Source organism: Pipistrellus hanaki (assembly GCF_964339955.1).
Source record: "Pipistrellus hanaki genome assembly, chromosome: 9".
Lineage (NCBI taxonomy): Eukaryota > Metazoa > Chordata > Mammalia > Chiroptera > Vespertilionidae > Pipistrellus > Pipistrellus hanaki.
In genome coordinates, this window is record NC_140511.1 from 73,769,515 (window position 1) to 73,790,442 (window position 20,928).

Genomic DNA, 20,928 nt, shown 5'->3' on the forward strand with positions numbered 1-20,928 from the left:
TGCAGAACCTCAGCTCAGTGAACCATCGTGTCTCAGGGTAGAGGACCCCAGTGGGGGCACTTCCGTAAGAAGGGTGGGTGGCATCGGTAGATCCTTGTCAGCGATGTGAAAATCCCCCCAAAAGAGGCCTGGGGGCTCTCATCCCACTCCCCCACTTTGCCCGGCTGCCCCTCTGTGGAGCTGCCCAGAGTCCCTATCCCTCTGCTTGTCCTATCAGAGCTCTAGGCTCTTGACTGGTCCAGCGGTAAAACAAGCAATAGAATGAGTGTTGGCAAAGGTGGACAATACAGCAGAAAGGAGGGATTATAATTAGACACTGCACACACCCTCCCCCTTGCCCCCATCATGGTTGCTCTAAAACAGGACTAGGAAAAACCAAGCCAGCAGGCTCAATGAGAATCCAGTCCCAGTGACCTCCCTGCATGATAAGCTGTGACAACACACCTAGCTGGTATTTCCTGTGAGTGGTGGTGACTCTTACTCTGGTGGCTGGTTTGAGAAAGAGGACAGGCCTCCTTAGACAAGAGGAGAGAGAAACTCACAAACACTCGCCCTGGGAATTCAAAGAGAGAGAAGGGGAGGGTGTGGAGGTGGGGACAGGTTTATTTCAGAAGAAATATGACTGATGTCTTAGTGAAGCCAACTGGAAGAGGCCTAACCCTAACTTGGCCTGGTTCCTTTGTTTGCTCTTGATGACAACATCAGCGAAAGACTCTCGATACCCTGTGCCTTCCCCGCATTTGTTAGCGCGGCTTCTACCAACAACTACCGAGAACTCCTAGAGGACCCCAAGATTACAGGGGAGACAAAGAATCTGGGTCACACAGTCCCTCTTTGCAGGCAACAGGAAGTTCCCCTCTGTAGGAAGAAAACCAGACGGCAGTCCCAGAGAAGAAACAGGAAGATCAATCCTCAGAAGCCACGGGTGAAGAAGGCTGGCCCGGGTGGACTGCCCTGACTCAGCAGTGAACCGTCTCTTCCAGGGTAGAGCAGGACCTTCCTAAGGATTTCCCCAGCTGCACCTTCATCTCACAGCATGCCCTGAGCTCTTCCGGGGCGAGGGGCTATTTTTGCACCGGTGAAATCCAGAAAGAAAATACAAATGTTTGCACAACATATTGTCGTTTTCACTCAAATAAAATTTACTTTATTGAGGGGAATACTGGGTTAAAAAAAAAAAAGTATATATATATATATATATATATATATATATATATATATATATGTATGTATATATATGTGTGTATATATATATATATATATATATATATATATATATCCTCACTACTTAAACTCATTAAAAAATAGTTTAAAAAGTCAATTTAAAAATGAGTATCTTTAAACGCATGAAACGATGCTCAGCTCATTGGTAATCAGACACTAATACATGAGGGGCCGCCCCATAGCCTTCAAACTGGCAACACTAAAAAAGTCCAATGAGGATGAATGTTAGGCAGAAAGTAACCAGGAAAGAACTCCAATCCACTGCTGGTTCAGGACTGTGGATGGCTGTGAACCCTTTGGACAGTGATTTGTTAATTCCGGTGAAGAGGAAGATACACATGCTGGTGACCCAGCAAATCCACCTCCACATACAAGTCCCGGAAACTCCCGCACAGGCTCCCAAAGTGACAGTACAGGATAGCCATCGCATCGCTGTTTGTAAAATGAATGAGTGGAAACGGTCATGTACTTCAGTAGAAGAGTGGCTAAATTGTGGATAACATCCACATTTGTTGTTTCATTCATTCTTTCATTCATTTTTCATTCAACACATGTCCATGTGTTATTATTAATGTGTGTAAGAACCACCTAGGAAAGTTTGTGAAAATGGTAGACTTCCAAGCCGCATCCTCAGAGTCTGAGCTTGAATCTGGGAAGGGGTCTGAGGAAAGGGGTCCGTGCTAGTGTGACAGGTGATGCCAATGCATGTGGTCTTGGATTCACGTTGTATCTGATCATGCATCCTGACATTGTCATTCAAGATGGACTGCAAATGGAGATGGGCCCCATGTGGTCTCTGGTCATAAAGGCAGGATAGGGGCTTGGGGCTGCGTTTTCCCTCTATAGGACTCAGTCTGCTTAGATTAATAAGGAAGCCAGGGCAGAGGGTGGCTCGGTGTTTCCTTCCCTTTCTCACTTTTGTTCTCTCCCTGGAGGGATGTGTTGCCCAGTAAGTAGGCAGTTTTCTAAGGGAGCCGACAGCAACACCACTACAGTCAACAGCGCTCCTTTAACCAGAAATCCCTGTTAATGAACAGGCATCTCCGGCTCCTTCCATTCCCATGTGGGCCCTGCACCATCCTAAGGCATCTTCATCAGAGAAGCATGAAGTTATGTTTAGAGGCCATTTCCCAGTGAATATAGATAATGGGATTCTAATGACCTAAAAATTTCAACACACGCATGGTAGATATGATTAATTATAAAACTTCAAGATATCTGATTAATTAGTTGACTGTTGTTAAAGGTAGGGTTCAGGCGAAGGTTGGCCAGATTCCCTGTGCATACTTACTGTCTCTGTGGACAAGGGAAAATAGTATTAACCAAAAGTTCAAATAAAAATTTGATTCCAGGCCATGTCTTTTCTCATGAATCTTGGTCATTGTGGAGGCTCTGTTTCCTAGTCATTATCTGGCTATAAAACACACCTTCCTTAGAATAATTTTGAAATCTTAGAAAATATGTCTATAACCTATGCTTGAAATATACATTACCTCAGTTAAATTACTTCAGAACTGGCATTTTAGCATATTATAGAAAGCACGCGTTTAATTGCCATGCCTATAATAATAATAAAGTTTAAGCTATGTTAGCTGAACATCTTCCAACACTAGATGGAACATCTTCCATCCCCTGCTTTCAATTCTCTCTGTTGAAAACAAGAGAGTTCCTTTCTGCTTTCCTGGTTAGACGCCACCTGATACCCTACTTTCCATCCCCGTCAATACTCTTAACACTTAAGTCTTCCTTACTCACCAACCACCTTGCCCTTTGCATGACCTGTTCATCTCACTTAAGCCCACAGTATCCCTGAGACATAGACAGGACAGGGAATACCATGGTCACTTTACAGAAGAGAAAATAGATCTAGAGATGCTAACATACTATGCCAAGGTTACACAGCTAGTGAACTATGGACCAAAAGGTAGAATCCATGTGTCTTGTGGGCTGGTGGTAATTTCCCTATGGCATCCAGGCCCTTTTCTCTCTTCCCAACCTCACCACCAGAACACATTCTTTATGGGTCCAAAGAAGGATTCATTTGGGTCTCATTTGCACGTGGTGAAAGGGTGCTATAACTATGCAAATTGCACACCCAAGGGTGTTAGGGAGTATTCATTTCTACTTGGGGCTTTGGGAGAATATTTTGCATTTACATCAACCAGGCTTTGTCAGCATTCTGTAAGTCCTAGAATGATAAATACTAGCAGTGTTTCTCAGAATTACATTTGGAGGGGAACGGGCATTCTTTGTAAAACTGCGATTCCTGGACCCCATCCTCACCTACTGAAATAGAAAGTCTGGGTAATGGACCCTGGGAAGGAATATTTTTAACTAGCAATCCATATGATTCCCCTGAAAAAAAAATTTTGAGGGTCACTGTTCCATGAGAAAGAGAAAGGTAGTCGTTGTCCACATATAAGGAGGAGGTATCAGCAAGGTGATAAGAGGGCTGGTTTCTGGCCAATCAAAAAAAGCCCAGCCCTTCAGGCTTCTATCCCCCTAAGAGGTACCACTTCTGACACCCAACTATGAGTCAGGCTTAGTTTCAGGCACTACACATACATGGTTCTGTTTACTCTACAAGTAGATATTATAGTTCCCATTTTATTCATGAGAAATCTGAGACACGGATTAAAAGGTGCCACTGGGTCTCCTAGCGATGACCCAAATTCTAATCAAGTTCTGCTTGGCTACAAAGCCAGGCTCTTGTCAATCCACGTCATCCTTCCCAGAATGGAGCCCACTTCATTTCCAAGCAATTGTGGGAATAATTATATGCTGAGCTGGCTCCTTGTGGGGCATTCTGTCCCAGAGGTCTGAGATTTTTTTCTTGCTTTATCCTGAATGAGATGCCAGTGAGCTGCAAAGGGGGCAGGTGAATGGAGGGCTCCCCTCCCCCACCCCTTTCTAATCCTCCCAGGTGCTAGGAAGGTCTCTTGGCAGGTGAGGTTCCCCATGGTTTCTTGATTGTCCTGCATTTCCCCAGGGGCTCTTGGATGCTCTTCTACCTTGCTCTTGGCTCAGAAGCTTTTGGTTTCTTCCCAAACCAGTAGGAACCAATCAGAACGCCTAAAGCAGCAGCTGTCTGTATTAATCCATCCAGGGAGGCCCCAAGGGAAGAAGCCCAACTGGCATTGTTATCACAAATGTTTAAAAAGTTACCGACATGAATGGGCAAGTGTGCGAGCACAGGGTGCTTGACATCTGGGGGATCTTGCATCATCTGAGCTGCCTTTGCTTTTTTTCCAAGTGCATTGCTGTACGTGTCTGGTCACCATTCTGTTGACACTGCTGTTTGGATCAGCTCAGCTAGTGAAGCCTCCGGCTAGAGACTGAGGGAGGCAGGGCTGGGGGATTCTCACCTCAGAATGGCCGTCCAAAGGGTGCCGAGAGGGCTGCTGCCCTCTGAGGAAATGTCTGGCACTCCCCTCATCTTCAGTGCTCCCTCTTCATCCTTCTCAGCAGCAGTTGAACTCAACCTGCCCCACATCAGCTCATCCCGCTTTTCTGAAAGTGCCATGATGATGTCACTGAGTAACCTAAGAGCTTCAACCAGACACATGCTTGACATCTGTTCTTGGTGTAGATTTGACCAAGTCAAGGGCAACAGGATTCTTATGACCAGTGAGAAAGAGGTGCACAATTTGGAAAGTATTAGGTAGACAATGAGACCTTTATTATTATGATAGGCATGGCGATGAAATGCGTGCTTTCTTTAATATATTAAAATGCCAGTTCTGAAGTAATTTGACTGAGGTAATGTATATTTCAAGCATAAATTAAAGACATATTTTCTAAGATTTCAAAATTATTCTAAGCAAGGTGTGTTTTATAGCCAGACAATGACTATGAAACAGAGCCTAAACCTCCTGAGTCTTGGAAAGTGTGCATTTCTTAGAAATATATGAAATGTAAATTTTTCTAAATAGTCCAAAAGTTTAAGTTATGTTAGCTGAACATCAGGATTTATTTATTTATTTATTTATTTATTTATTTATTGCACTTTCTGGAAATAGGCATAATACCATCTGAGGATAATACCACATGTTAAACGAAGCAATGTAAACCATATCATTTAATTATTTAATATTATTAAGCAGTAAGTATAAATATTCCAGATGAAGTATAAATATTTCTATTTGGTAATAGAAATATTTCCAAAAATCTGTCTCTCCTTTGTGAAAAAGCTTCATTTGTTTCAAAAGGTGTCCTTTCACATTTAAAAATAAAGCAAATGCCAAAACCAGTTTGGCTCAGTGGTAGAGCGTCGGTCTGCGGACTGAAAGGTCCCAGGTTCAATTCCAGTCAGGGACATGTACATTGGTTGCGGGCACATCCTCGGTGTTTCTCTCTCATCGACGTTTCTAGCTCTCTATCTCTCTCTCCCTTCCTCTCTGTAAAAAAATCAATAAAATATATTAAATAAATAAATAAATAATAAAAATAAAGCAAACCTCACAAACCTGCCACGAGCTGTTTTGTGCCGAATGGTGTGCTGGCGGCACAGCTGGTGAGCACAAATTGATCCTCTTTGCTGGCCCACTTACTCCTGTAGGCCCCTGGCCCCTTGCACCGCGCAAGGCCTGACAACACTGAGGCCCACCCACACTGTGTGAAATGGCAGCAGGGGCCACCGCTGCCAACATAATTACAGCAGTGGCCCCTGCTGCCATTTCACTGTCCCAGTCCTCACTGCTGCTCCAGAGCATGAGAAAGGCAGAGGAAGGGGACACTGAGCACTGAGCTAACAGGACTGGGCTGGTCCATCGGCATCCCAGCTTCCTGGGGGAGAGAGGGGTCCCCGGGGCAGGCATCACTGCCCACCAAGAGATCCAGGACAAGATCCCTCCCACCTCCAGACTCAGGGTCAGCACAACTCCCAAAGGCCCCTTCCCACACTGTGACCCTTCCTGGGGCCCGAGGGCATGTCAGCCTCTGCAATCCCTCCCCCTGTAGCCCACAAGTTCAAGCAGAGAGAGAAGGCAGGAGAGGACAGCTGAGCCAGATCTTGACAACCCCTAAATGCTTTCATTTGTCTGTGAAGATGAATTATTGAGGAAATGAGGGTGAGTGTGGGTGTGCCTCAGTGTTGTCACCTTCCCCCTATGACCCCGTTCTTTCTAGAATCCAAAGCAAGCTCTCAGAAAGAGCGAACCCTGATCCCTCTCTTCCCCTTGCAGGGCACAGACGGAGGCCACCAGCTCTGAGGAGAATCATATATTTTGGAAACAAATATATGGCAGGAAAAAGACATTAGTGCAGGGGATGTGCTAACAAGAAAAAAACAGGTTTTCTATGAACTGATTTTTTTTTTTTAATTTTCTACCAGGGGAAAAAGGTGAGAAGCACATTGCAATTGACCATAGGAGAGACCATTTTTTAAATTTAATTGTTTAATTATTTTTTCCATCACCATTTATCCCCACTCAGTCTTCCTCCACCTCCAGGCTCGGAGACCAGAGGCCCTCTCATCACTCTTCCCTGCTTTGGAGAGGATAGGACCTGTGAGAAAGCCCGCCTCCTGGGGCCTGGAATTGTTTCGTGTGCTGGTTGACCTCCTGGGCAAGAAGTTCTTGGTGACATGCTAATTTCTGCGCCAGGATCTGCCCCACAGCTGTCATGATCGCCTGAGCTCCGAGGGGCCCGGTGTCCATACACGATCTGCTTTGGGCTGGTTCCTGGCTCCAGCCGGTGGCTGAGGCAGGTCGGCCTTTCTGAAGGGGGTCTTTTGGTCCTTGGTCCTGAAGACAGTGCCTCCTTTTTCCTGTACAGTTGCATTCCACGAAAACCACTCCTTCCTCTGGCAGGCGCTGCATCTTTTTAGTACAGTTGGATTCTTCAAAAGCCGTTTCTTCCTCTGGCAGGGGTTGGGGGAATTTCCTCCCTCGGATGTTTCCTTGACCACTCACCTGAGGAGGGTTGCTCATCCCTCTGGCTTGTGAGGTCCTCCGTCCGGCCAGCCCTTCTTTGTGCTGTCCTCGTTTGGGCCTCCTCTGGTCCTCCCTCTGATCCGTGGGGACCGACATTTTTCTTTGGCTCTTCCACGGGGCCTTAACTTTTGATAGCCGAGGTGCCTGCTGCCCCTGGCTGCTCTGTCTGCTCCATAAGAGGTTATAGGGCTCCCGGGCAGCTGGCTTGTCCCCGCTGGTGTTTTTCCTCTGGGAACCGCACGGGGTCCAGTGAGAAGCCAAGATGTCGGCAGCAAGGAGCACGTCCGTGTGAGGGTCTTGGAGGAGCACGTTGGTGACGTCGTCTTGGATGAGCATGCCGGTGGCATAGTCTTGCAGGAGGACATCACTGCAACAGTTTGGAAGAAACAAGCTGCGGGCATGGCCTCCTGGAAGCTGGCTCCCCGGCCCTGCCTTCCCTTGGAGCTCAAACGTATTGGCCATCTTCGTGGGAAGGCACGGCTCTTTTGGATCTTGGGCAACTGTTTTTGCAGGTGGTGAGGACCTTTGACTGGGTCCTGGAGACCCTGACCTCTTCATATCCGTTGTAGTGGTTTGGACCGTGCCCAGCACACTGGGTCCCATAATGATGTCCCAAGCAGGGTCCTTCTCAGCCTCCTCTGCCTTCCTGGACTCTTCAGCCCTAAAAGAGTGGGATGATACGTTCATGTTTAGCATTGCTGGCCTCTGGCAGGGATCTTCTGGAGTCTGAGTCCCTTTCTCCCGCTTGGACTCCTTCCTGGCTCCTGTTGAACTTGGATTTGGCCTCAGGCTCTTCTTCTTACCATCCATGACAGTGCCACTCTGCTGGGTTTTTCCACTGAGGCTGGGTGTGAGGGACTGAGAAGGCAGCCTGCTCTCCTCTCTAGTCTGAGGTGCCTCTGAGAGCCCATGGCCAGAACCAGACGATGTCCCTTTAATGGACTTCTGGCTTTGCTCAAATGACCACTGGGTGCTTTTATTTGCAGACACAGAGGAGGTGGGGAGGCGACCTGACTCTTTTGTTATCACCTCTTCCGAAAAGCCCTGACGAGGTTTTCCCAAGGCCTTGGTGAACTTGGCTTTTGAGTGTTTCTCAGGTGCACAAGCAATGAAAGTGGGCAAGGGGGACTGTGAAAGGCGCATATCTTGAGCCTCATGTAGCCTGAGATTTATGGGCTCCAAGGCCTGGAGGGGCAGGCCACACTTTTGCCTCCCCTGAAACTTTAGAAGATGTTCTTCCAATGTCTGTCGAGTGCTTGGATTGAGGAAGGAAGGCTCATAGGAGGTGTTCACGTAATGTTCCTGACTCTCCGAGGATGCCAGATTTTTTGTTTCAGTGTGAGTGTTGCCCTTGAAAAAAGCATGGCTGTTAGCAAGCCAGGGTTGCCCCCCACTCAGAGGGTCCAAGTCCTGATCGATCTGCTCTAACTTCCTGACCAAATCGTCTTTTATGAATTTTTCTGAGTGTTTCTGATCTGTGCTTCTGGGTAAGCAAGTTCCCAGGTTACTCTTTGAGGGCTTCACGTCTCTTTCTGACTTCTTTTTGGAGCTAATCCCCAGAGCCTTCACTATAAAGGTGGCCGAGTCTCTGGAAAGACCTTTTGGGTTCTTCTTCCTCCGACATTGCCGTAGACCCCCACTGGTATCTTTCCCTGGTTGGTCCTTCCCATGGGACTTTCTCTGGCACCCGGACTCCATCTTCTGTGGGTTCTGGCTGCTTTTATTTGCAAACACAGATTGATGCAAGGGCCCCTGCTTGTCTTGTGCCTGACACACCCACGGGTCTTGGCCTTGAGGCTGCTTCAATTCCAGAGACACCTGGACCTTGAAGTGCAGACCCCCACGCCCTTCATCGTCCACGAGCCTCTTTTGAAGATGTAGCTTCTGGAAATTCGGGCTGATAAAGTCTTTCTGAAAATCAGAAACTGGCCCATGGTCTTGGGAGACCCCACTATTCTGGGGAATGTTGGGAGTGGGTTGGCTAAAGACGTCCTGGGTTCCTTTGGTCACAGAGGGCAAATCCTTCTCCCTTTGCTGTTGCTTCTGCAACCAGGAACATTCCAGATGTTGAATTTCAATTGGGATGCAAGGGGGATTTTTGTTCTGGGCTGTAGGGCAAGATACCTCAAAGGTCCCCATCTGGTGCGGAGAAGAAGGTGGTGGGGTTGAGAGGGAGGCCCTGATATTCTGGGTCTGGGTCTGAGCCAGAGGTGGGGGCTGGGCCTGGGTCAGGTTTCCATTCAGGGGTTGAGGTTGGAGTTGGGTCCCAGGAAAGGGCAAGGGCGGGGCCTGGGAAAGCCCTGCCGGTGCTATAAGCTGAATTGGAACTGGGAAGTTGTTCGAGTTTCCATTGAATAAAACTGAAAGAGGCTGTAGGCAAGAAGAGCTTTTTGAAACCCAGGCAGTGGCCACCAGGGACTCGCTGTGCAGAGAGGGGAGACCCCAGAAGAGCTGGCTGTACTTCCGCTGCAGATGCTCCTCCAAGAACTTGATGTGTGAGAGCTGCTCTTGGTTGTCCCTCAGGCTCCAGAAGGGCTGGGGGGCTGTGGTGTCCTGCTCAGCACCCAGGGATTTCCACATACTCCCCAAAGAGCGCAGGTGGCATTCCGGGCCCATTGGTTTGGGAAGTGACCCCTCCTTTCCTTTCTCCTGCCACGTCTTCGGTTCTGCCCTCTTAGTGAGCAGAATCTCCAGCAGCCTCTGGAAGCCAAGGTTGACAACTGAGAGGCTCCCAGGCTCCACCTGCCTGTCTGCGGGGTCTCCCAGGAGGGAGGCCTCGGGTGGGTGGTGGGACAGGTGCTCTTGCTGGGACTTGCACTGTGATGAGGTTGAGAGGTACAAGGCTCGGGCAGCCTCCTGCCACCAGGTCAGGGCTGAAATGGCACGGCTTGAGCGGCCAACACCTACGATGGCGCGGTTGGGAAGTGGCACAAGGGCATTACTGGGGGATGAGCTCTGTACAATGGTACCCAGTGGGGTGTCCTTCAAGTCAGATTGGTCTTGATGTTCTGCTGACAGGGAAGAGGCCAGAGGTAGAGGACATGGTGTCAGAGGAGCCAGGGAAGCCGATGGGGATATGGCAGGAGCAGGATCTTCCACAGGCTCCCTGCCGGGCAGAGGGGCTCCGCTGGGCAGAGGGGCTCTGCTGGGCGGGTGGGATCCGCTGGGCAGGTGGGATCCACTGGGCAGGTGGACTTCACTGGGAAGAGGGGCTCCGCCGGGCAGAGGGACTCCGCTGGGCAGAGGGACTCCGCTGGGCAGGTGGGATCCACTGGGCAGGTGGGATCCACTGGGCAGGTGGGATCCACTGGACAGAGGGGCTCCGCTGGGCAGGTGGGATCTGCCCGGTAGAGAGTCTCCGCTGGCCAGGCGAGCTTCCCCAGGCAGAGGGGCTCGGCCAGGCAGAGGGGCTCTGCTGGGCAGAAGGTTTCCGCCGGGCAGAGGGGGTCCGCTGGGCAGAGGAGCTCCACCGGTCATAGGGGCTTCTCCGGGCAGGTGTGCTCCAGCGGGCGCTGCTTTGCACACCTCATCAGAAGAGTCTTGACAGGAGAACTGACGAAGGCTGCCCTGTTCGGGGGGCCTCCCCAGGTGGCTGCAGGGGATGGAGGCACAAGCTGCAGCCAGGAGCACATGGGCAGGCCTAGAGGTGGCAGGCACCTGAGGCGCAGGGTCTTCCATGGCCCCCATGCTGACTTCCCCATCTCCTGCTGTCCCTCACCCAGGGCCATAGCCAAACCCAAACCCATGTCCCCTCGCCCCCAATCAGGTGAGTCCAGGGCCGCCTATAGCCCCGGGTCACATCAGTTCAGGGGAGAAAGGGAAGATGCTTTACCTTCCAAGAAGAGAAATGAGGCTCCGAGCCTCCTCTAGTTCTTGCAGGCACTCTCTGCAGGCTGCAAAGCAGGACACTGGGTCACATGATGGAGCAGGGCCCAGTGTCCCTTTAAGAGAGACAACCTGGGAGAGTAGACTTCGGAGCCCAACTTGTGTGTGTGTGTGCGTGTGTGCGTGTGTGTGTGTGCGCGTGCATGTGTGTGTGTGTGTGTGTGTGTGTGTGTGTGTGTGTGTGTGTGTTGGGGTAGGGGAGGGTAGAGGGCACCTCAGAGGAATCTGAGGGGAGTGAACACCATGCCCACAGTTGGACCTGGAGGTCCGACCTCCCCGTCAGGCCCTGTTGGTCCCTGACATCCCTGCTGGGAAGTAGCCGGTTTCTGACCTCCTTCCCCAGCTCTGCCGTGGGCATCCTCCGGGCCCTGGCCCTGGGGCCTTGGGGACAGGACGGATGGAGGCAAACCCTTCGGCGCAGGGCTGAGGAGCAGCTCACCTTTCAAAACTCCACTTTTCTTCCTGTTCCTGCTCCTGCTTCTCCTTTTAGGCTCCACTGAACGCTGGGAGACAAAAACAAACGAGGGGCTGGGACCCCGGGCTCACCCTCCTCTCTCTAGACAAGCAGCAGGCGGCTCAGGGTTCGTGAACAATGTGACTTTCTACATTAAATGCCTGGGGCTCTCTGGGTGTCCCCCTTTTATTTTTGAAGTGGATCAGCATCACCCCAGATTTTGTTCTTTGCAAAAAGTAAAGAAAGATTTTCTATTTGAGACTGACCATGGACTTCTTCCATCACTGTTCCTCCTCTTGAGAAACACACACATTCTCAGACAGCAGGCCTATCAGAGCTCCCTCCAGCATGACTCTTCTTCCTGTGGCCCCAGCCCCAACCCCTTTGTTCAGCCCCCAACAGAGGAGAGGCTGGCCCGAGGTGCCTGCTGTGGGAAGGTGGCTGGTGAACCAGGCTCTGGGCCCATCCCCCACAGAGATCCAACTCTTAGTATCTGATCCTTGGCCTCTGGTCACTGCATTTGGGGTTGTGCCCTAGAGCACTCCACCACACCTGGCCTCCTGGTCTGAGATCTTTGCATAGAAATCCTCTCCACTTGACCCCTGCCCAACGTGGCTTGTTCCGTGAAGGAGGGAGTTCAATTCTCTCCTAAGAACAGGCATTCTATCCCTTCCAGCTAGGTGATTCAGGAAAGTGGAAAGAAGGTTAGAAAAAGGATAATCTCTGTGGTGTCTGGCCCAGGGTGCCTTACCTTCCTGCTGTTTCTATGTCTCCTTGGTGGTGGTAAGGGCTGACCTCTGCCCCAGAAATAGACTGACACAAAGAAGAACAGCAGCCCACACAGGAGGCCAAAGACGATGTCCAACACCCAGGAAGGACTGGAGTTCTGCCAGGTAGTAATAACGCTTTTCAGAGAAAAGAGGGTGTTCTCCATCGTCTGTACTGCACTGCACTGCTGCCCTCAGGCAACAGAGTGCAGGGAGTGGCTTGCGGCCTGCAGGCCCAGGGGTCACATCACAGGGCTGTGGTCTGGTCATAAAGGGCTCCTGGGTGTGGGGGAGGGGGCAGAGGGGAGTAGGCTGGACCCCAGCTCCTCGCCCACACCCGGCCTAGCAGCTCCACCCTTCACTCTCCTGGACCTCCTAGGCCTTCATCAATTTCTCTGTATTCCACTTGGAAGCCAGGTATTGCCTGGTTTCTGTGTCTTTTGGGGATCTTGGCTTGAATCCACCAAACTCCAATTCCATAGCTTTTGAAAGTCTGAAGTTCTCTTGGGAATTTGGGCTATTTCACAGGGATCTCCTCTGTCCTCAACTCCATGTTTTTTTTCACCGCACATATTGACTTTATTTTTTTGTGTGTGTGTGGGGAATATTTAAGTACTACTCTCAGCAGATATCAGATACGAGGCAGTGTGATCAACTATTAGATCCCAGGTTTTCATCTTGTAACTGAAAATGTGAACCCTGTGACCAGCCTCTCTGCTGATTCTACCAGCCCCGGCCTCTGGCAGTCATTTCTTATTCTTTCTGTGAATTTGTATGCATGTTTTATTTTCCCAAATAAGTGACAATATGCACTATTTGTCTTTGGCTGGCTTATTTCACTTAGCATAATGCCCTTCGGTTTCATCCAGTTATTACAATCTCAGCCTATTTTCCCTACGTAATAAGTTTTACTTTCATCATGCAGAAGTTGCCCTTTCCGTTATAATTATTTAAATTTGTCTCTATAATTTGTTATTGTTTTCATCAACCTTTGCCATTTTCACTCTGAAATAATGATTTGTTACTTAAAATTCACAAAATAAGTATAATAAAAATATAAAAATTAAAGCTCCAAATGATACGTTTTACGATAGCAGCATTTACACTTCTGAAGTTAGAAAAACTTCACAGAGACTTATGATGCATGCTGTCTACACATACATATACACAGACATGCACATGTGCATGCACACACACACTTAGACAGACCAGTTCAGTAGTTTCATATTTAAGAATTAAGCACTTCCTCATTTTCTTTAAATCTTTTATGTTTTGTCTTGACCCTATCTGTTCTGTGTGTCCCAAATAGACAGTCTCCATTCTCCAGAGTTAGAAGCATGTATGGTACACCCGAAGCCAGGAATGGGTTAGTGGAGGTCAAGTTCTGATTTTAGGAGTGGGCATTGGGACTAGGGAACAAAGGCTTGGGTTTGAGTCTAGTCTTAAGCAATCCTTTCTCTCTCTTTTTTTTTTTAAATAATTCTTTATTGTTCAAAGTATTATAAAGACCCCCCTTTTCCCCATTGACTCCTCCAACCCATCCCCCTCTGCCCCAAGGCTTTAGCATACAGGGTCTTTGGTTGATTACCTCCTACCCACCACCCTCTCCCATCTTCCCTCCGAGATTGCGCACTCTGTACCATGCTTCCCTGTCTCTGGATCCACTCCGTTCATCAGTTTACTTTGTTACTTAGATTCCACATTAGAGTTTGATCATGTGATATGTGTCTTTCTCTGACTTATTTCACTTAGCCTGGATATACTCTCCAGGACTCTCCATGCTGTCTCAAAGGGTAAGAGATTCTTCTTCTTTTTTTTTTTTTTACTGCTGCATAGTATTCCATGGTATAAATGTACCATAGCTTTTTTATCCACTCATCTACTGATGGGCACTTGAGCTGTTTCCAGATCTCAGCTATTGTAAATTGTGCTTGTAAGCAGTCTTTTCTGATATTCCCAATGAGTTCTATACCTATTCACTTTTTCAGAGTGTGTTCTGCCTTCCTTCTCCTGCCCCCTGCAGACCTCTGGAACCTCAGGCTTCTGTACCATAGAGAGAGAACACTTTGAGTCCTATAGGAAACTCCCTTGTGACATCACTAAATATCCCTTTTGGCAGTGGGAACTGGGGATTTACTTAGGGCTTGTACTTTTAATATAATCACATCATGGTTACTTTTTCTTAATACTTGAAATTGCCTTGAGACCACAACAAACCAAAATCCATGCAACACTGCAAAAGATATCCTAAGAGAAAAATTTGTAGCATTACAAACCTACCTCAAGAAACAAGAAATATCTCAAATAACAATTTAATTTTACACTTAACGGATCTGGGGGGAGGGCGGAAGAGACCATAGAGACTCCCTATTTATTACATCAGAGCAGACATAAATAGAGTCTAAAATAAATAAATAAATAAATAAATAAATAAATAAACAATACAAAAGAAGATAAATGAAACCAAGAGCAGGGTGTTGTTGTTGTTGTTGTTGTTTAATTTAAATAAGATTGACAAACCTTTAACCAGACTCATCACAGAAAAAAAAAAAAGACCCAAATAAATAAAATCAGAAATAAGAGAGAAGTAATAATTGACACCAGATAAATACAAAGGATTTTAAGAAAATATTAAAAGAACTATATGCCAACAAATTTGACAATATGGAGGAAATGGATAAATTCCTTCAAACAATCTTTTAAAACTGAATCAGGAAGAATCAGAAAATCTGAATGGGCAGATTACAACTAGTAAAATTGAAACAGTAACTTAAAAAACTCCCAACAAATAAAAGGCTTCACAGGTAAATTTTATCAAACATTCAAAGACCAACTTATTTTTCTCAAACTATTTCAGAAAATCCAAGAGGAGGGACAACTCCCAAGCTCATTTTATTAGGCCAGAATTATCCTAACCGCAAAACAAGATAAAGACACTATAAAAAAAGAAAATTATAGACCAATATTTCTGATGAACATAGATGCTGAAATTCTCAACAAAGCATTAGCAAATCAGACCTAGCAATACATTAAAAATATCATACACCATGATCAAGTGAGATTTATTCTGGGGATGCAAGATTGGTACAATATCTGCAAATCAAGAAATATGATGCACCACATAAGCAAAATGAAAAATAAAAACCACTTGAACATACCAGTAGATGCAGAAAACCATTTGATAAAATCCAGTACCCATTTATGATAAGAAAAGAAAAAAACTCAGCAAAGTGGGAATATTAGGAATAGAAGGAACAAAGTGGGAATATTAGTAATAAATGCCATATATGACAAAACCACAGCCAACATCATACTCAATGGGCAAAACATAAAAGCATTTCCCTTAAGTTCAGGAATAAAACATGGATGTCCACTTTCACCACTCTTATCTAGCATAATAGTGGAAATCCAGCAATCAGACAAGAAGAAGAAATAAAAGTCATCCAAATTGGAAGGGAAAAAGTATAACTATAACTATTCACAGAAGACATGATATTGTACATAGAAAGCCCTAAAGACACCACCAAAAAAAGTACTAGATCTAAGAAATGATTTTGGCAAGACAGTAGGATACAAAATTAATATTCAGAAATTGGAGGCATTTCCATATACCAATAATGAGCTATCAGCAAGAGAAACTAAGAAAACAATCCAATTTCTGTTGCTGAGTAAAAAATAAATAATGTACCTAGGAATATATTTAACTGAAGAGGTAAAAGACCTGTATTCAAAAAACTATATTATATTGGAGAAAGAAATTGAGGAAGATACAAATAAGTGCAAGCATGTACCCTGTTCATTGATTGGAAGAATTAACATCAATGAAATGTCCATAATACCCAAAGCAACCCATAGATTCAACACAATTTCCATTAAAATGCCAATGACATATTTCACAGATCTAGAACTAATATTGCAAAAATTTATATGGAACCCAAAAAGATCCAAAAGAGTCTCAGCAGTCTTGAGCAAGAGCAACAATGTTGGAGATATCACAATACATGATATGAAACTATACTACAAGGCTCTAGTAATCAAAACAGCTGTGTATTAACATAAGAACAGGCATATGGATCAATAGAACAGAACATAGAGCCCAAAAATCAACCCAGGTCAATTAATACTTAACAAAGGTGGCAAAAACATACAATGGGATGAAGAGTCTCATCAATAGATGGTGTTGAAAAATTAGGGAGATACATGGAAAAAAAAAATGAAACTAAACCACCAACTGACACCGTACACAAGAATAAACTCAAAATGAATAAGACATATAAATATAAGTCACAAAACCATAAAAATCCTAGAAGTAACTATGGGCATTAAAATCTCAGATATGTCTCATAGCAATATTTTTTCTGATATGTCTCCTTGGGTAAGGAAAAAGGAACAAATGGGACTACATCAAATTAAAAAGCTTTTGCATAGCAAAAGAAACCATCAACCAATTGAAAAGAGAACCTGCCATATGGGAGAACATATATGCCAATGATACATCTGATAAAGGGTTGATTTCCAAAATTTATAAAGAACTCATACAACACCAGGAAGACAAACAATACAATTAAAATAATGGGTAAAGGGCCTGAATAGGCACTTCTTCAAAGAGAACATACAGATGGCCAATGGACATATGAAAAAATGCTAAACACTACTAATTATCAGAGATGCAAATTAAAATCACAATGAGACATCCCCTCACACCTGCCAGGCGGCTATCATAAATAAAATCAACAAACAACGAGTGGTGGCGAGGATATGGAGAAAAGGAAACCCTGGTGCACTGTTGGTGTGAATGCCAACTGGTGGTTTCCTCAAAAAATGGAAAATGGAGCTGCCCTTTGACCCAGGTGGCTGTCTATCCGGCCTCCCCGTGATGGGTACTTCCCTTTTCCTTAGGTCACACAACTCCAGCCCTTTGTAAAATTTTCCCAGACACACGTTTGGCTCTCAGCAGCCTGAATATAAATTTAAGACCTAAAGCACATGGAAGGATACTTACTTTTACTCTTGGTTTTTATAGTCTTATTGTCTTTTATTTATCCATTGAACATTTATTGGGGATGGGGAATAACTGCATCATAGACCCTGGCTGCTGAAGCCCTGAGAATTCACTACCTCAGTTCTGGAGTCTGACAAAAACACATACAGATGTTGTATTATAAATTTGTACACCTGAAATGTAGATAATGTTATTAACCAATGTTACCCCAATCAATTTAATAAAAATTAAATAAATGAATGAGTAAATAAGAAATTTTAAATGTTTTTCATTAAATTGAGCAAGAGAGAGAGAGAGAGAGAGAGAGAGAGAGAGAGAGAGAGAGAGAGAGAGAGAGGGAGACATCAATGATGAGAATCATTGATTGTTGCCTCCTGCAACCCTCCCTCCCCCTTTCTGGGGATAAAGCCTGAAACACCGGCATGTGCCCCAACCAGGAATCAAACAGGTGACTTTTCAGTGCCCAGGACAATGTCCAACCAACTGAGCCCCACCCACCCGGGTGTAAAAAATTTTGTTTTAAATGGATCAGAAACATGGAGGATGAAGGTCATCCAGAGACAAGTGAGCTCTCAGCAAGCAGACAGAGCGGGGCCTTCGAGGTAATTGGGCTTTAATGGGTTCAGAGATTCGAAAGTGGCTCCCGATGGTCATAAAGAAGGACATGGGCTCAGGGCAGGCAGTGAGCTGGAAGAGCACTGAGAGCAGCCACCTTCCTCATCATCACGGGTATTTACTGAACGCGGACTATGCTACCGAAACTACTGCCAGGCCCTCTACATCCACAATGTCCTTTAGTGTCACAGCAGCCCTGGGACGCACTGTATAAAATCACCCCCTTCTGGAAGATGAGGAAAGTGAGACTCAGAAGAGGTGAGGTAACTTGCCCGAGGTCCCATGGTTAGAAGGGGATGGGGATGTCGGGAAGCCAACTCTGTCAGACTGGAAATCCTCGCCTCTCCTTCTGTGACAGTAAGCACCACACTGGGCGCTGACTGCTAATTCATCTACATCTGATTTCCATTTCACACCCTTTAGGGGGAAACCAGGAACCTTGATTTGGGAAGGCCATTAGTGTCTGACATCCATTTCTCTGGGACCATTTCCTGTATTTGCGACGTTGTCCCCGGTGAGACGGGGACACAGTAGTCATGAGGACCAAATGAGGTCATGCCTCCAGAACTTCCAAACAGATTTCTAATGAGTCCTCGATTCTGAAACTGACAGCTTTTGGGAGTCTCTCTCATCAACCATGGGTCCATGTTCTGAGTGTCCTGTGGGTGTGACACTGATGTCACCAAGTCTCTAGGCTCTGAGCTGGCTCACTATCACCGAGCCTTCATGCCACAACAGGAAAGTGATGTAAGAAACGCCAGTAAGTTTCTATCTCAGATCCTATCCAGGAGACAGTGTCATGAAATACAATGTGGAGGTGAATTTGGCATTAGGCAGAGTGTGAAGGTTGCCTCCGCTCTTTCCAGCTGTGTGACCTGGGGAGAGTTACTTAACCTCTCTGAGCCTTTATAAATAACTGAATAGTAATAGCTACTTCACAGCTTTGGTAGGAGGATTACTATAATGATGTCAAGAGCTTAACACAGAGCTTAGTCCATAGGAAATACTAAATGCTTGTTATTATTATTAAATGCAAAAAAAAAAAAAAACACAAAACACACACACACACACACACACACACACACACACACACACACCAAAAAAAAACCAAAAAAAACAAAAAACAGCAAAACAGCAATCCCTACTATGAGATTTATCTTGCAGGTGAATAAACAATTACCTCAATTACCTTAAAAGGCTTTTTTTCTCCCTACTGTCTTTAACAAATCAGTCAGTTCTTGGAGTCTTGTTCAGTGAGCATGTCCAGTGTGCACACGTGCAGGGGCTTGGCAGCCCGAGGCCAGCAGTTTAACCAAGGTGAGGTGTGGTAGCCAGGAACATGAGATGAGGCATTGGAAAAGCCTATTTGAAATGTGCAAGTAAAAGTAATTTGGCAAGAAATTAGAATCAGGAGAACTGACTCACCCTGGGCCTCAGTTTCCCCGTCTGCCTGAGAAGGGTGCTGGACCCACATGCTGCTCTCTTGCATCTCTGACCTTCACCTAAAGCAGTCTGATTCTGCCAGAACCAGCATTGCTCATGCGTTCCTCCAGCAACTCCTAGTCCTGTGTGGCCTGGGGACACCTGATGCCCCTCTCTGGATGGAGTTTTGCAGGGCTCATACATGCCCACCAGCTAGGGTATGTCTGCACTGCCCACTGCGCCTTCCTATGGCCCACCAGTTCCAACCTCTCCCAGCTCTCTCTTTACTAGTATGTAACCACAGAAGATAAAGTTCCTACTGGTGTTCCCTGAAGAGAGGAGAAATCTCTAAACGAAGGTACCTGTCGGTTTCCAGCATAAACTGCCCACGTTGTTCAGAAAACAAGTTTGCTTTTTTCCTCCACAGCGTTGGAGAATCATTCTTTTGCAGGTTCAGGGGGAAAGAAGCTGGGTAAAACTTGGCTTCTACCCCATCCCCCGCAGTGAAAGCTTGCTTTGGGGTTAAGGAAACATCACCACCTGGTGGACTGATATTGAAATAATTAGACTGAGACCGATGGCTTTCTGGTCTCCAAAAAGGTGGAGTCACAGAATTCCATAAAGAAAGAACTAGAAGGCTCCGTGGAGCTTGGATCCCACTTCTTTATTGAGTAATGGGAGCATTGTACAGAGATGGATTGTGAATGTCAAGGCTAGAACCCAGATCCACGGACCCTGTAAGTGAGAAATTCAGCTCTCTCCCATCTGTCTAACCCCCTCAATATATATTGACCCCATGCATTAGCCTAAAATGAATTAAGAATCAAGACTTGCATGGTCATAATTGTTTTCACCCCACACGTTCCCGCTTGCTGCTCATCAGCTTCATGGGAGGCAGGAGAGTACGAGCAGGGGAGTTGTCAATGGCCCTGGCATAGAGACAAGGCAGATCAGACCCGGGAGGGGAAGAGCATGGATGAACTGGGGAACTGGAGATTCTGTTGTGCTTTATATTTCCAGCTCGGGAGTCAGCAGCTGTGATGGTGCTTGATCAGTCAGCTCATCCTCCTAATTCTTCAAGCTAACAGGAAGCGTATGACATCACCATAGGGGATGCTTTCACGTCTGTTTGGAATTTGGGACTCCTGAAGGTAGTAAGGGCGTTGAGTATGAATAGAAATCCTGACTGTTTATACAAAGTGTGAAAATCCATTATTCTGCCCATAGAGCCACCTTATGACAGGTGGCTATCATTTCCACTTCTATATTTGCATCTCGCTCTGCTTTAAGCTATTTAAAATGGTTTAATCTTTACAAACACCCTATGGTGGAAATCATTAGTCATTACTGATAAGGAAATGGAGGCTCAGAGAAGTTAAGCAATTTTCCTGAGGCCACACAGCTACCACACTTACTATGGAAGCTACCGTGGGCGAGGCACCACGCATGGTTCTGGGACACGGCCCTCCGGGACTCTCCACTTCTTGTTCTTCTAGCCTGGCCACTGCGGAAGCATCCAGTGTTCCTGCAGCCACCCCTGTTCTTTGCTTGACTGCAGAACATACTAGGAAGTCCTATGACTTGCTTTTTAATTTAAAACTCATACGGAGAAAGTTTGTCAAATAT